At 48.6% G+C, this 17,605-nt stretch overlaps 1 protein-coding gene across 1 annotated transcript in view; it reads right to left on the reverse strand.

The window, feature by feature from the left end:
- The window catches only part of LOC125435505 (guanylate-binding protein 1-like), a 46,915-nt gene that overhangs the window by 17,703 nt on the left and 11,607 nt on the right, over positions 1-17,605 (reverse strand). The gene's annotated exons all lie outside the window — the stretch shown is intronic.

A 17,605-nucleotide genomic window follows, 5' to 3' on the forward strand; every position in this document is an offset into this window, starting at 1 on the left:
GCCCCTGCCAGGATGGCCAATTGGCCATGCTGGCAGGGGCTGATGGGAATTGTAGTCCATGAACATCTGGAGTGCCATAGGTTGGCCACCCCTGGGCTAGTCCATAAGAACAGCATCCCAAGGGATTTTTTTAAAACTTTCTTTATTGCTCGTTTGTGGCATGTTTGGTGTTTTATCATCTACTTCTTTTTCTCTCTCAGTAACAGTGTTGAGTAGAGTTGCCAGATGCAGGCTGAGAAACTCTTGGGGATTTGGGGATGGAATTTGAGGAGGATAATGTCCTCAGTGGGGAACAATGCCCCATAAGGAGCAGCAGTGGCGGAGTGGTTAAGAGCAGGTGCATTCTAGTCTGGAGGAACCGGGTTTGATTCCCCGCTCTGCCGCTTGAGCTGCGGAGGCTGATCTGGGGAATTCAGATTAGCCTGTACACTCCAACACTTGAGCTGTGGAGGCTTATCTGGTGAACCAGGTTAGCTTGTGCACTCCAACGGTTGCCAGCTGGTTGACTTTGGGCTAGCCACAGTTCTTTGGAGCTCTCTCAGCCCCACCTACCTCACAGGGTGTTTGTTGTGAGGGGGGAAGGGAAAAGAGATTGTCAGCCCCTTTGAGTCTCCTGCAGGAGAGAAAGGGGGGATATACATCCAAACTCCTCCTCCTCTTCTTGTTCTTCTTGTTCTTCCTCTTCTTCCTCTTGTTCTTGTTCTTCTTGTTCTTGTTCTTCTCCTTCTTCTTCTTCTTCTTGTTTTTCTGCTGGTTCTCTTTCTCCTCCTCCTTCTCCTCCTCCTTCTCCTCCTTCTTCTCCTTCTTCTCCTCCTTCTCCTCCTTCTTCTCCTTCTCCTCCTCCTTCTCCTTCTCCTCCTCCTCCTTCTCCTCCTCCTCCTCCTCCTCCTCCTCCTCCTCCTCCTCCAAGGAGAGAAATAAGTTTGGAAACATGGGAAAAAACATGGGATAAAAGAATAAAATTTACAAAAGCAGTTAGATTACAGGAAAATTATCATAAGATGCTTCATCGATGGTATTTATACCCCAGTAAACTGGCCAAAATCTATAAAAGTTGTTCGGACAAGTGTTGGAAATGCCAGACACAAAAAGGTACGTTTATCCATCTCTGGTGGACATGCGAAGTTTCGCAAAAATTTTGGGTAGACATTTATAAGATGATTAAAAAAATTATGAAAATAGAATTTATATTTACACCAGAAATGTTTCTTTTGAATATTTTTGAAATTAATTTGGATAAAAAATGTGAAACTTTATTGTTTCCTCCTCCTCCTCCTCCTCCTCCTCCTCCTCCTCCTCCTCCTCCTCATATAGAGTCCTCCCTCCAAAGCATCTTTTTCTTCCCAGAGAAACTGGATCTCTGCAGTCTGGAGATGAGCTGTAATTCCTGGGGATCTCCAGGTCCCCCCTGGAGGCTGGCATTCCTGTTGTGGAGCCCACATCTCCAATCCACCAGCTCCGTAGCTGGGCCTGCATGCTTTTCACCTGGAGGCTGACATCCCCATTGCGGAGGAGGCGCTGCTCATTTTTCTTCTACCAACACATGGAATTTTATTTATTCACTTCTTTTTAATACCCCACTATTGTCCCCAGCGTGGACCCGAAATAGCTGGCATCGATCTCTTTTCTTCTACTTTATCCTCAGAATAACCCTGTGAGGTAGGTCTGGGCGAGTGAGGGACAGCCCAAAGCCAGCCACCAAGCAAGGTCCCATGGCAGAGTGGGAATTCAGCCCTGGGCCTCCCAGATCCTAGCCTGACGCTCGAACCACTGCCCCACCCTGGAATCGAGACAAGCAAAAAGCCACATATGTCCTTACAGGTTGGGTTGTCACTTTCCTTTCCCCTTGACCACTCCCCCCCGCCCCCCCGCTTGCCCTGCTCCCCTGTCTTTCAGGGCAGCTGAATACAACAACAAAACCTTTCCCTGTTATGGTTTCTCCACACCAGGAAAAGCTTCCCTGCTTCACTTTGTGACCGTCTGCCATTAACGGTGCAGGAATAACTGGGATTCAAACCCAGATCTCAAATCCACCAGTTCACTAGCTGGACCAGTTTTTTTCCCACCCCCTGCCCCTACCCTGTCTCAGTACAGCCCGAATCTCTAATCTGACTCGCAGAGTCCCTGCTAGCCAAAACAGAGTCCCTGCTAGCCAAAACGGTGGAAGCGATAGCTTTGTTAGTCTCTAGAAATAGCCCCAATCTGACTTTATTCAGGACATGCCTATTTACCTCCCTTCTTTCAGCTGAACGACGGAGACCCAACTTTAAACAACCCTGCCCTCTGAACAAATACACCTTCATGTCTTTTCCCACCATTCTTTGTCTATTCAGGGGGCTCCTTTGAACACAGGGTCAACTGGACAAGGTGTTTGGTAAGCGACAAGTCGGAAAACAACAGAACTCGGGAGAATGTCCGCCTCCCGCTTGTCTGCCTTGGCACCCTCGGGTGCCAATTTACAGGCACGCAAGCACAGAAGTTTGGTCAGGGGCACAGAGCAGGTTAATATGGGACTGACCAAATCACCGTCGCTGCTTTCCTGCCCGCATACCCCAACCCTGACGAAGCATTCCTTTCTTACCTGTGTTTTCTATCCTGGAACTTCAGGTTCTGGACTGACCAGATGTCGCTCAGTAAAGAAACAGGTAGGGTGGGGTTGTGTTGGTGCAGCTTATATGTGCTTCTGGAAGGGCGGAGAAGCAGCGGCCAGTTCTGGAGAGGGAGTGGCCGAGCCCTGCGTTCAGAATCAAAGTTTGAGAAATGAGTGTTGCGGGCAGCGAACTGGGGAAGAGGGTTTCATGCAGGTAAGTGGGTTTGCAATGGCTGTCCAGCCGTCCGGTGTCTTTTAAAAATGTCTTTTGTGAACAGAAGCAGTCTATCAGAAACTCCACACAGTGGGGTGCTGTGTGGTTTCCGAGCTGTATGGCCATGTTCTAGCAATCTAGCAGCATTCTCTCCTGATGTTTTGCCTGTATCTGTGGCTGGCATCTTCAGAGGATCTTCAGAACATGCCAGCCACAGATGCAGGCGAAACATCAGGAGAGAATGCTGCTAGAACACGGCCACACAGCCCGGAAACCACACAGCACCCCAGTGATTCTGGCCGTGAAAGCCTTCGACAATACATTAAACTCCACTCAGTGTTTTCCACTCTGGTGTTCTTTCCACTGAAGATAGGGTTGCCATGCCAACCTCCAGGTGGAGTCTGGAGATCCCCCAGAATTATAGCTGATTTCCAGATGTCAGAGGTCAGATCGGCTGGAAAAAATGGCACCATTGGAGGATGAATTTTATGAAATTCTACTTTCTGAGATCTCTCATGTCCCCAAACTCCGCCTCCCAAATCTGTAGGGAATTCTCAACCTGCCTACTGCACTCGACAACCCTACCTGGAAATGTGCCGGATTCAAAACCTGTGCCTCTTTTGGAAACAATGTTAAGACCTTAGGTCAGAGTTGTTGATTGAATGATGTATGGTTTTTAGATCTGCTGTGTATTAGGATTTTTAGTGGGGTTTTTTGAAATTGGCTTGATCTACCTATTTGATTTTTATTTGTTTACAACAACAAAACTACAAGAATGGTGAACCAGCCACGCTGCAAAAAAAGTTAAATAGTAAAATAGTTAAGCAATAAAGAATAAAGTGTCATCCTCAATTCCCCCAAACGTTATCCATAACATACTGTAACATTCATAGAAGAAGAAGAAGAAGAAGAAGAAGAAGAAGAAGAAGAAGAAGAAGAAGAAGAAGAGGAGGAGGAGGAGGAGGAGGAGGAGGAGTTTGGATTTATATCCCCCCTTTCTCTTCTGCAGGAGACTCAAAGGGGTTTACAATCTCCTTGCCCTTCCCCCCTCACAACAAACACCCTGTGAGGTAGGTGGGGCTGAGAGAGCTCCGATAAGCTGTGACTAGCCCAAGGTCACCCAGCTGGCGTGTGTGGGAGTGTACAGGCTAATCTGAATTCCCCAGATCAGCCTCCACAGCTCAGGCGGCAGAGCTGGGAATCAAACCCGGTTCCTCCAGATTAGATACACGAGCTTTTAACCTCCTGCGCCACTGCTCGTAGTGAGAAAAACAAAGATTACAGACTGGAAAACAGAAAACTACATTCTGCCTTCATCCTATACAAAACATTCCATATCAAATATTTAATTCTCTTTTATACCAGCTTTCTATTTTTAAAATTATTATATCCTTTACTATATAACCCAATCCTTTATTATATTTATGCATGTTTTTGCTCTTCATATTTCTCTGATTAAACCCTTGCTATTTTCTACCTAATATTTTTAATATCTTACCCGTCCATCTTATTTTCTAATCCTTTAACTTTTCTCCTGATCTATTGCACTTCCCTGATCTATTGTACATTCATGTTATCTAAAAATCTTTTTCTTCTTCTTGCTAATGCATTTTCTTGCTTCTTGGATATCAGAGATCTTCGTGGAGATCTGCTGAAGGTGAAAACTAGTGCTTCTGGGAGACATAATCTAAAAATAATATCCTAAATCCTCTGAAGATGCCAGCCACAGATGCAGGAGAAACATCAGGAGAAAATGCTACTAGGACATGGCCATACAGCCCGGAAACTGCACAACGTCTTGGGTATAGTTCGTGACAGAAAGGTAGATGACAGTGTCCCTAAAAATAATGTTTCTGTTCACAGGGCAAAATGGGGAGTGGGGCGGGCTAAGCAATATAATTAGTAGAGTTGCCAATTCCAGACTGAAGTAATTCCTGGAGACTTGGGGCGCACCCTGGAAAGGGTACAGTTTGGGGACAGAATTCAGCAGCGGGTTGATGCCTTACTATTGACCTTTGAAAGCTGACATTTCCTCATGGGGAATATCCCCATAGTCTGGAGATGTTGTCATTCTGGGACAAACCACCCGGGTCCAGAGGTGGGATCCAGCAGGTTCTCACCAGTTCCCGAGAGTGGGTTACTCATTATTTGTGTGTGCCGAGAGGGGGTTACTAATTGGGTCTGCTTTTCCGCTAGAAATCCCATTAGATCCAAAAATCATAAAGTTCTGTTGTTTCCTATGTGGCTGGTTAGCGAAGGTAGAAAACGGGATCATTCTCCCTGTTGGGCTGTTTTAAAAACATGTTTTAGCAATATGGTAAAGTTCCTTGTTTAAGGAAAGTATCCTTCTTTTGATTTCTAGAAACAAAGTTAAGTATTTGAAAGTATTAAGTATTTGACAGGCAGTCAGTTAGAGGAGAAGTAGTTGTTTCTGTTGGCAGTAGACGATAGGACTTGCTATAATGAGTTTAAATTATGGACAGAAAGATACCAGCTGGAAATTAGGAACTTTTTTTTTCAGTAAGAGTTTTTTTACAGTAACAGAGAAATTATTAATGCCCCGCCCCCAGAATGCCCGGTCACACCCCCATCGTGCCCCACCCAGTCCCATTGGCGCTACGCCACTGTTTGAATCCCACCACCATGGGAACCTGTTACTAAAATGTTTGGATCCCACCTCTGCCTGTGTCCACCTGAAGGTTGACCAATTTAGTAATGGTAGGTTTTTTAATAAGATGTGCCATGCTTATGGGAGAGAAAGAAAGAAATGTAGCATTTAAAACCCCCAGCCCTTTCCCCAAGTAAACTGACTGCCATCTTGCAAAGAAGGAGGAGTTTGGTATTATACCCCGCTTTTCTCAACCAGAAAGTGTCTCAAAGTGGCTTACAACCTCCTTCCCTTCTTCTCCCTCCATCAGAAACCTTGTGAGGTTGGTGGAGCTGAGAGAGTTTGGAGAGAACGGGGACTGGTCCAAGGTCACCCAGTTCGCTTCACGTGGAGGAATGGGGAATCAAACCCGGTTCTCCAGATTAGAGTCCACTGCTTTTATCGCCAAGGGACATGTTTATTAATGTATGATCTCTCCCGTTGCCTTACGCTGGACACCTCTGAAGGGTGCTCAGCAAATAAAATTCTTTCATAGTTTCTTTGTGATTCAACATACATTTGGATACAGATCTGGTAGAAGAAAACACTCTTCCCCCCATCATTGGGAGAAGTACCCTGATCTGGCCTCCTTCCGATTTGCGTGAGTTGAAAGTCCAATAGGGAAAAGAGACCGCATTGCAGAGGCAAATATTTGCCTCTCCAAGGGAACACGGGGCTTGCAACATACTATATCCATCTACTAGACTAGAAGGTACTTAAAAACCCATAATGCTTTGGGATAAAGAGAACAAAGCCAGTGATTTTCAAACAGGGGAGGAGAATCCTTAGAAAAGGGACACACGTCCAGTGGGGGATAAGATTCCGGGGCAGGTAGAACCAATGTTTCTCCAAAGTCAACACATGGGTAGACTGAATGCATTTTAGCAGAGATCCTCATTCATTCCCATAAGATATGTGGTGCTGAGTATGGTTACACAGGTAGCGGCAATCAGAGACGTTCAGTTCTATATTCTGCTTTCTATACTTAGTGCTGGATTTGTGTCCCAACCAGTGGCGTAGTGCCAAGGGGGCAGGGGGGCACACGATGCACCGGGCGCGTGCCGGTGCGGGGGCATGGCGGGGGTGTTCCGGGGGCATTCTCGGGCAGGGGCGTGCCCTGGTCTAGCCCTGGTCCTAACCAATCTGTAGATCTGATCTTTGAACACAACAAAAGATTGCATGCACTTCATTTATATCACACTTTTCTCCCCACCTGGGGATACAAAGTGCCTTATGACATTCTCCCCTGCCCTTCCATGTTCATCCTTACAACAGCCCTGTGAGGCAGGTGAGGCTGAGGATACATGACTTGCTCAAAGTCACCCAGCGGGCTTCTATAGCAGTGAGGATCTGTACCTGGGGCTGCTAGATCCTAGTCTGATGCTCTAACCCACAGGTGTCAAATTTGTGGCCCTCCAATGTTATGGACTACAGTTCCCATCATCCCCTGCCAGCATGCTGGCAGGGGATAATGGGAACTGTTGTCCATAACATCTGGAGGGCCACGAGTTTGACACCTATGCTCTAACCACTATGCCACACTGGTGCTCAGACAGAACAGTGTGTGGAAGGGTCTCTGCAGGCTCTACAAAGATACAGATCGTTGCGTTTGGGGACAGGACCACAGCCAGAAATTGTTTGGGGAGGGACACAAATGAGTACAAATGGTGGTCAGCCCACCAATGTTTATTTTCTGAATTATTCACATTTATACTCTGTTATTTATTTAGCAGTTTTCTGCTTGAAACTCAAGATGGTCTACACAATATAAAACAATGTAAGCGAATAGCATGGGGGATCTAATAAGCAATGTAATAGGACTGGGATTACACGCTGGAAAAGTTCAAAAAGGATCAGACGTGCTATGTCAAGTAGTGCAGAAACTGGAATTACAAAAAAATGAAAACAATTCTGTAAGAGCATGATAGAGCATAAAACATATCAATAATATATAGCATACACTGTGGCATTAGGGTAGCCAGGCCCACCCAGCGACCGGTGAGCAATGGAGGGTAGGATGGCCAGATCCTAGTCTGAAAACTTTAGAAATTTGGGGGTGGAGTCTGGGGAGGACAGGGACTTCAGTGGGGTAGAAAGCCATACAGTCCACCCTCCAAAGCACAGGTGTCAAACTCACGGCCCTCCAGATGTTATGGACAACAGTTCCCATCATCCCCCCTTAGGTCGTCTCCAATTTTTCAAGAGAACCCCCCCCCACACACACACACTAATAAAGTATTGGGGGGGGGAAGAGAATGTTCAGCTTTGCCAAATGCACACCCCTTGTGCAGAGGTGGGATCCAGCAGGTTCTCACAGGTTTCCGAGAGTAGGTTACTAATTATCTGTGTGCGCCGAGAGGGGGTTACTAATTGGTGATTTTGCCACGTGATTTTTGCCTTAATTATGCCCCTCCTCTCAGCAGTAGCGCGCAGAACTTGAAGCAGTCTAGCAGGAGGTGCACCGGCTTGACCAGATCAGTGGCACCCGGGGACAGAGGGTACCTCCTGTCCCTAGGCAAATACGCCACTGCCACCCACATCTCTGTCTTGGAATGCGCAACTTATCTGGCTTTCCCAAACCTTTGGTGGTTGTTTTTCTCCTCTGCATCTTTCGATACACTCACTGCCACCATGTGGCAATTGTAGGAATTACATGCCGAGAAGACCTGGGCTCCCAGCTGTGTTGCCATTCTAAGTTCTCAGGTCATGCCTGTGTCTCCTACTACCCAGCATCTGTTTACCACAGGGTAGCTTATTGCCCTTGTGTACCAGTGAGAGAGGGGGGTTGACAACTTGTCAATTGGCAGCCCTCCTGGTGTCCATTTTAAATTGCGTGTTTGAATGATGGCGGTCTAGGTGGCACAGTGAACAACAGCCAGCATTAAAATTTATAAAACTGATTGTATACATCTTTCACCAAAAGAAAACGCCCACATGCATGCTCTCTCATAGCAACAAACTGAGCAAGAGAGTCCAAAAGAAAGGTATAAACATGCAATTTATCTGCCCCTCGCTCCTTACATGCCCTAGCTGATCTTATTTTAAGGCATGCTGTTTAACTTAGGCCCCTTCCGCACAAGCAGAATAATGCACTTTCAATCCACTTTCAACGCACTTGGAAGCTGGATTTTACTGTGCGGAATAGCAAAACCCACTTTTAAACAATTATGAAAGTGGATTGAATGTGCATTATTCTGCATGTGCGGAAGGGACCTTAAACAGGTAAAGGTGCAAGCACTTTGTCATTACTTACCCAAGCGGTGACACCACATCATGACGTTTACTAGGCTGGCCACATTCACGAGGTGGTTTGCAATTGCCTTCCCCAGTCTCTACTTTATTCCCGGCAAGCTGAGTAATCATTTCATTGACCTCAGAAGGTCCTTAATTTCTAAGTCAACCTTGAGCCGGCCACCTGAAACTGACTTCTGTTGGGATTGAACTCAGGTCACGAGCAGAGCTTTGACCACAGTATTTATTTATTTATTTATTTATTTATTTATTTATTTTTATTTTATTAAACTTATAGGCCGCCTATCCCCGAAGGGCTCAAGCAGCTTACCATGCTGCTCACTTTAACTTAGAAATTACAATACTCTGAAAGCGTCCCATTAGCTTGGGGGCTGTGTTCAGGCCTCCAGCCTTCTACATGGCAATGGCTGCCCTCAGTTCAAGAGCTCCCTCTGCCTAGATGGAATCCGCCAAAGAGCCCTTTCATCTCTGTCCCACGGGTTTTATTATCTCTGTTTGTCCACCCCTCTGGGGTCAAAGGAGCCTTTCCTGAAATCTCCAGGAAGAGGCCTTCCGGCATCTTAAGCTACTGAAATTTCTCTTCCCTGCAAGATGTCACCTTCTAGCTAAGAGATGTGAGCTGACTATTTCGTTGTCTCTTGCCAGAGGGGTCCATTAGCATTTCTAAAGCATTGGGCTGAGTGAGGCCGGGCTTCCTCCTCACCGCCTGTTCTCTGCTACCTGACAGGAAAACTTTTTCAAACCGAAGGTGAAGATTTTTTTGTGCAGCCCAAACTTCCCGAGTCGAACATGGGTTTTTTTTCACGCTGTTGTTCAAGGATGCTCTGTGCCCTTTTAAAAACTGCTCCTGCGTTGTTGGCCCGGGCCACTCGGTCCGCGGCCAAGTGATAGCTGCTGATTTCTACGTCGTGTAAAACTCCACTCGCTCTTTTCTGCAGACCAATACTGCATTTGAAAGCGCAGGAAAGGGCCAAACAATGTCACTGGCCATCGCTGTTAGCTTTTGAGCTGCGAGGCGTTGGGGCTTTGTAGAGCACCCCCCTCCCCAGCCCAGAGTAACATAAGAACATAAGAACAAGCCAGCTGGATCAGACCAGAGTCCATCTAGTCCAGCTCTCTGCTACTCGCAGTGGCCCACCAGGTGCCTTTGGGAGCTCACGTGCAGGATGTGAAAGCAAGGGCCTTCTGTGGCTGTTGCTCCCGAGCACCTGGACTGTTAAGGCATTTGCAATCTCTAACCACGAGTGCCTACGGACTTAGAAAACAATTACCTTTGAACCATAAGGAAAGGAGGAATACAAGTGTTTTAAATGAATGAATGAATGAATGAATGAATGAATGAATGAATGAATGAATGAATGAATGAATGAATTAATGAATGAATGAATGAATGAATGCACACATCAGATCTAGGGTGATTTCCCACTGGCGATTAATCCTGGGATAATCACCGGAAATATCCAGGTTTCCTCACGATTTCCCTACTGCCAAATTGCGCAAAACAAATCAGTCCCGTTTCTGGTTCTCCCCCCCCCCCCCGCCCCCCATCATGGGATTTTCCTGGACCTGCTTGTATATGCACCTTTTGGAAAAAAACACTTAATGGGAGCTAATAGGAGGTGGGGGCTACACATTTGAGGGTTTATAACTTTGTCCCCCACGAACCAAACTTCACCAAACCTGGGTGGTATCATTAGGAGGGTCTCCGAAAGATACTCTGACATTTTGGTGCTGCTAGCTTAACAATTGCACCCCTGACAGCAGGCACCTCCCCAAGGGGCAGGCCTAGATGTCTTCACTAGGAACATGCCGCAGTGAGGATGTCGGAACCTGGATGAAAAGGTGTCGACTCATTTGAAACTTGGTTGGATCTAGATTCAATTTCCAGTAGGAATTCAACAGAAGTCAACTCAGGGCCCCGAAACCTTTTAATGCCGCCATATATGGAGGCCCGCCATCTGATCGCATCCTACGCTCAATGCGAGGCAGGAAATCCAAAGCTGCAGCCTATATCTGAGATGCTCCCCCGCCCCCCCGGAAGGTCAACATGAACGATCCCTGTGGAATTTTTCAGTGGCGTTGCTAGCAGAAAATGGGAAGTCGGGAAAGTTAAATATTGGGAGAAACCGGAGATTCCCCAAGGAGGCGGCGCAGAAGCTGGGCTGTTCTAAAAAGCCTCGCCCCCTCCCCCGTTAGATGTCCTGCTTTGTTGGAGGGGACAGCAGAGGGAGGGGTTCTGGCTGGGCCCACGGGGGTGCTACTGGCAGCAACCGGAGGCATGTCAAACTGTCAGAGACGCAAAAAGAGATAAATGAATCGCTGGGCTCGGCGTGAATAAATGAACTCTTTCTCTCTTTCTCCTTTTTTGTTAGGCCAGGAGGTTATATGATCCAGAGAGAAAGAGCGAGCAGCACCCCCTCTCTCTGTCCCCCCCCTCCTGGGGCCACAGTGTGGGCAGGGAGGGGGATCCGAGCCGATGTGACAGGGGAAGAAGAAGAATGGCGCATCAAATGAACATGGAAAGCTCTGACAGAAGGGGACACCAAGTGGCGCTTGAACCTGCTACTTACGCCGAGGGCAATGGTTGCGTGCGTCTGTTTTGTATGTGCCAGCGGGCCTTGCTTCTTTTTTGTGCAAGATCGTGGCGTATCTTTTCCCTTTTTGTGCAAATTCTGGGAGGTAGACCGTCTCCCCTCTCCGCACATCTATCCGGGTCGTATGAACCGTTAGACGAAGTGATCCGGCGAAATCTGCCTGCATGTCCACCGCTCATTTGTTCGGGAAATTTCCCAACGAGGGACGTGCCCCCAGTTGATCACGTATGGCCAAATGGGCTGGCTACACACATGTGTACCCACTTGAACATTTGGTCTTGCTGTGGTTGGAGGTGCAGAAATTCAACCGGTGAAGTTCTTATCGGCAAAGAGGTGGGCAGGTTTCGGCAGCTCCGTTTCCTGCTTGCGCAGGGAGCAGTGCAAAGAGGGAAAAGGAGTCGTGAGGATTCTTTTTTTAAAATATATTGTTCCTTACATCACAAAAGACTTTGAGTTCTAAAACAGAGGTGCCTTCTTCCCCCCAAGTAGTGGGTGAGGATAGAGGCATGTGTGACTGCTCTTGGCCGGGGCCTGCCATTGTGTGTGAAAACTTGCCAATGGGAAACGATAGTTTATGGGGTTGAAACTACCTCCCCTTCTGCTCCCTAGGTTCTATCCGTTTATCCACCGGTGCCCCTGCAGACCTACCCCCCCTTCTTCTCCTTCTCCCCTTTTCTCCTCTTTTTCTAATTCTTCCTCCCTCGTTCCCCGCCTCTCCCCTTAGCTCCCGGGCTCCCCCATGCATGAAAAGAGCCCTTATTTAATTTAGTCGCCACGAAAATCGATTCTGCCATTCGATACAAAATAAGAATCAAGCAGATTAAGGGACGGAAATTAACTCTGAAAATATTTTTGATGGAGTGCCTTGTACTCTCCCCGCCAAATGGACTGCAAAGTGGAATAAATGACGGGCAGCTAGTGCCGGCGACAGGAGCTTTCCATCTTCCCATTATCCGCTAATGGGAAAGGTCCCGCTCTCGAGCCTTGGCCCACGGATTAATCACAACCCAGCCTTTATGAAGATTTATTTCTCCTTGCCTGCAGCCCGCGCCGGGATGAAGTCATAACGCTCGGGGGAGTCTGTGGCTCTCCCGAAAGGAGGGAGGAAATGTTTAGAAAGGAGAGGAGAGAAGGAAATAGAGAGAGAGAGAGAGAGAGAGAGAGAGAGAGAGATTGCGGGAGCTCAAAATAGAGGACAGGAGGCTCAGAAATCTATTGGGGATGATCGGAACAGGGCCGTTTGAGGTTTTGGAGAGCTCTGGGAAGATAGTACTCAGGGCTCCCCATCGACAGGGCCCTACTGATGCCTGAGCTTGCCAACCTCCAGGGAGTGCCTGGGGATATCCCGATATTTCTGCTGGTCTCCAGATAATAGACATCTGTTCCTTTGCAGAAAATGGCTACTTGAGAAGATGGAATGCAGTGGCATAGCACCAAGGGGACAGGGGGTGCAATGCACCCAGTGCGTGCCGGTACGGGGGCATTCTGGGGCATGGTGGGTGTGGGCATGGGTGTGGCAGGGGCACAGGGGACACGTGTGCCCCATGGGCAGTTCCCCCTAGTGGAATGTATGGCGTTATAGCCTGTTAAAGTCCCTCCCGTCCCCAAACTCACTTTCTCCAGGCTTCACTCCCTAAAATCTCCAGCTATTTCCCAGCCCAGACCTGGCAACCCTACCTTCACACCCTCTTTTTGGCCCCTGGGTGCCCTCCTTCTGCTTTCAATCCTTCCCACTGTCCATCCTGGGTTCCCTGTATCATCCGCACACCCTGTCTCGGACAGCTCCGTCCAGTGTAGACAGTAGAGAGTGGGCTGCGGTTGCTGCCAGAAGATCCACCCATTTTGTCCCACTCACCTGCCCTTCCTCCATGAGAGTGGCAGTTGAGAGCTCAGGAGAGTCAGCATGGTGTAGCGGTTAAGAGCAGTGGGTTTTAATCTCGAGAACCAGGTTTGTTTTTCCACTCTTCCACGTGAGTGGTAGACCCTTTATCACATGAGCGGGAATGTTTCCACACTCCTACACATGAAGCCTGCTGGATGCTAGAGAGGCGCAGAGCAGCATATGGGACTTGCTGGAGGCTACAGCAGGCTGGCCCCTCCTCAAGGGGTGGGGCAGAGGCAGAGGAGTGGGGCAGAGGCGCTGGAGCAGTACAGGGCAGAGCAGCGGGTGCACGCAGGACCTGCTGGAGGCTGGAGCAGGCTGGCTTCTGCTCAAGGGGTTGAACTAACAAAACGTGTGCCTTCCCAAACACTGGGGAAACGCTCAGACCCAAGTTTTTTGCCGATCGCCTGGGCTGATCAAGCCTAGGGAGGAGGAACCGAGATGCATTTAGGGTTTTTTAAAAAGCACACCAAGGTCTTTGCTAGAACTGCTTTTATTTTTCTGTTCCTGTTGCATTTTTGTGGGAAGTCAAGTGCTGTGATGACATGTGAAGGAAAAACCACAGATCAGATGGCTGCTCCACCAATTTAGCTTTCCTGAAGTTATCCCACCCCTCGCACAGCATTCTTCCTTAGGATTGCCTTCCTTGACTGCCTTTTTACTTCTATTTTGTGGGGGAAGTTTATTGGGTTTTGGAAAGTGAAAGTTTTACTTCCATCTCCCCACGCACCCCTCCCCCTTCCCCCACCAGGCCCCCAGTGTGATAATAGTGTAATTATTTCAGGGAGATTATTAGCATTAAACCTAAGACCTAGTTTTGGGGAAGCAGTGTAGGTAACCCTATTAAGCGCTGTTAAACCCCACTGATTTTCATAAGAAGAACTAAAGCGCGATTCTTTACCTGCGAGTAAGCTTGGTTGCTGGCAATGGAGCTTGCTACTGAGTAAACCCTCCTAGCTGCAGTGATGTAGGAGGTTAAGAGCTCGTGTATCTAATCTGGAGGAACCGGGTTTGATTCCCAGCTCTGCCGCCTGAGCTGTGGAGGCTTATCTGGGGAATTCAGATTAGCCTGTACACTCCCACACATGCCAGCTGGGTGACCTTGGGCTAGTCACAGCTTCTTGGAGCTCTCTCAGCCCCACCTACCTCACAGGGTGTTTGTTGTGAGGGGGGAAGGGCAAGGAGATTGTAAGCCCCTTTGAGTCTCCTACAGGAGAGAAAGGGGGGATATAAATCCAAACTCCTCCTCCTCCTCCTCCTCCTCCTCCTCCTCTTCTTCTTCTTCTTCTTCTTCTTCTTCTTCTTCTTCTTCTTCTTCTTCTTCTTCTTCTTCTTCTTCTTCTTCTTCTTCTTCTTCTTCTTCTTCTTCTTCTTCTTCTTCTTCTTCTTCTTCTTCTTCTTCTTCTTCTTCTTCTTCTGGCATGGTAGGAGGAAAGTCTTGACCGGGCTGTCAGCTCCGGGTTGGGAAATTCCTGGTGGTCTGAAGGCAGTACCTGGAGAGGGACTTCCGCCGCTCTTCGACTCTATGGCAGCAATTCCCAACCAGGGTTCCGTGGTACTCTGGGGTGCTGTGAGCATGTCCCAGGGGTACTGCAGCAATGCTACTGCACCCCTCACTTTTGTGGTGTCTCCCACCAGCACCAGCAAGGATATGGAGCCGGCCCAGGGGGCAGGGCCTGCCGCAAGGTCAGCAGCCACTTTCCACCCCCCAACCCCAGTGCTTCCCTTCACCCTGGGAGGGGAAGGTGGGGGGGTGGCAAGCAGGGGAACTGGAGGGGAAGGTGGGGGGATGATGGCAGGGGTACCGTGAGATAGGAAGAGTGAGGTCAAGGGTACTGTGACATCAAAAAGGTTGGAAAATACCTTCAAAGCAGGCATCTTCACCCAGGGAAACTGATCTAAGGCCCCTTCCGCACACGCAAAATAATGCATTTTCAAACTACTTTCACAACTGTTTGCAAATGGATTTTGCTATTCCGCACAGCTTCAAAGAGCACTGAAAGCAGTTTGAAAGTGCATTATTCTGCATGTGCGGAATAACTATAAACATCCTGGAGATCAATCGTAGTTCCAGGATATCTCCTGGAGGTTGGCAACTCCAGTGACAGCTGTCCCAAAGTGTGACTTCTTTGCTAATGGGGCACCCGGGAGGAAAGGCTTGCTTTTGTCCCTCTCTCTCGCTGCCCTAGCCCTGATCCAAATCCCCCTCCTTGGCTGTTTTGACCCAAAAGGGACTCCTGGCCTGGGCGACAAGTTCAGCGGAAGGAATCAGGACTGGGAAAAAGGAAATACTTTTTAACTTAATAATGAAATGGTGCCCCTTGCTGGTGGCCTGAAGGGCGACATACATCAATAAAGTTCTTCTTTTTTAAGATGCTTTGTTTGAGTGTGCTCAGCCTTACAACTAGTGAGGCATAATCAACAACATCAAAGAAGCATAACATGAATAGCAAAATATCAGACAAAAACATAAGTCGTGTAATCAACAATTAACAATAATCATAACAGGCCCCCAATCACCCTATGGCAGTGGTGGCGAACCTATGGCACTCCAGATGTTCATGGACTACAATTCCCATCAGCCCCTGCCAGCATGGCCAATTGGGAATTGTAGTCCAGGAACATCTGGAGTGTCATAGGTTCGCCACCACTGCCCTATGGTAAGGGGCATAGGGTTTCTAACCCAACTTTGGGAAACTTCTGGAGATTTGGGGCTGAAACCTGTGGAGGTTCAGGATCTCAGGGGGGCACACAGAGTCCACCCTCCAACGTGGTGCAGTGGTTCAGGGCGGTGGACTCTAATCTGGAGAACCAAGTTTGATTCCCCAATCCGCCACATAGTGGCAGACTCTTAGCTGGTGAATTGGTTTTTGTTTCCCCACTCCTGCACATGAAGCCTGCTGAGTAATCGGGGGCTTGTCACAATTCTCTCAGAACCCTCTTGGCCCCACCTACCTCACCAGGTGTCTGTTGCGGGGAGAAGAAGGGAAAGGAATTTGTAAGCCCCCTCGAGTCCCTTTACAGGAGAAAAAGGTGGGGTATAAATTCAACCTCCTCCTCCGCTGCCTCCTGCTCTCCCTCTTCTCCAAAGCATCCATTCCTCTCAAGGGGAACTGGACTCTTCAGTCTGGAGATAAGCTGTAACTACAAGAAAGCCCCAGGTGCCTCCTGGAGGGTGGCACCCTGATATCCTTATCATGGACATCAGAGCAGCATAGCAATTTGCATACAGGTTTCCCAGATCCTAATTTGACTGTCTAGTATCCTGGCTGCATGTGTGCATAGAAGCAGGCGTCTAATATTTTTGGCTTACATTCTTGTGGGGTGCTGGCCCAGTGCCTTTGGAACGACACAGAGCTCCACATTTGGGGGGCTGGCCACCCCAGAGGTGGGATCCAGCAGGTTCTCACAGGTTCCCGAGAGTAGGTGACTAATTATCCGTGTGTGCCGAGAGGGGGTGACTAATTGGTGATTCTGCCATGTGATTTTGGCCTTCGTGACGCCCCTCCTCTCAGCAGAAGCGCGCAGAACTTGAAGCAGTCTGGCAGGAGGTGCCCCGGCGTGCGTGGCAGCCTGCGCCTGCGTGCATTCGTTTCCCGCCCAAGGACCGGCGCAGCGGCTGCGTCCTTGCCACAGCCCCGCCCAGGAATGCCCCGCCCCCGTCGTGCCCCGCCCAGCCCCATTGGCGCTACGCCACAGTTTGAATCCCACCACCATGGGAACCTGTTACTCAAATTTTTGGATCCCACCACTGGGCCACCCTATATAAGGGGACTTTGTGGTTGTTCTCTCTGCTTCTGCCTCTGTCCCAGGGAACTGAGCCGAAAGAAGTCTAGATAAATTCAAGAATTCTGGAGTATGCGGCCTTAAGCAGTGGTGGGATTCAGCCGGTTCGCACCACTTCGTCAAAACCGGTTGTTAAAATGGTGCTTGTAAACAACTAGTTGTTAAATTATTTGAATCCCACCACAGGCCTTAAGACTTAAGAAGGGCTTTCTTGAAATAAAAAAGAGGTCTCGGAAGGGCCAGGCCTACCTATCAATGATACTTTTGGAGCCAAAAGTCTTGGTCCTAATCTCAGTTGCCTTCAGGGACTGGATTGCACTGTATATGCTCAGAGGCACTCTTGGCATGGTACTGTAGACCTTCCAGGGCCCAGGGGGAAGATTCAGTCAAGCTCCTTACGCAAACAGCCCATTCTCTCCTATCCTCACGCACTGTTTACTTCTCTTACTTACTTACTTTAGGAGCAGCAGTGGCGTAGGAGGTTAAGAGCTCATGTATCTAATCTGGAGGAACCGGGTTTGATTCCCAGCTCTGCCGCCTGAGCTGTGGAGGCTTATCTGGGGAATTCAGATTAGCCTGTGCACTCCCACACATGCCAGCTGGGTGACCTTGGGCTAGTCACAGCTTCTCGGAGCTCTCC

The sequence above is a fragment of the Sphaerodactylus townsendi genome, linkage group LG06 (genome assembly GCF_021028975.2).
Source record: "Sphaerodactylus townsendi isolate TG3544 linkage group LG06, MPM_Stown_v2.3, whole genome shotgun sequence".
Lineage (NCBI taxonomy): Eukaryota > Metazoa > Chordata > Lepidosauria > Squamata > Sphaerodactylidae > Sphaerodactylus > Sphaerodactylus townsendi.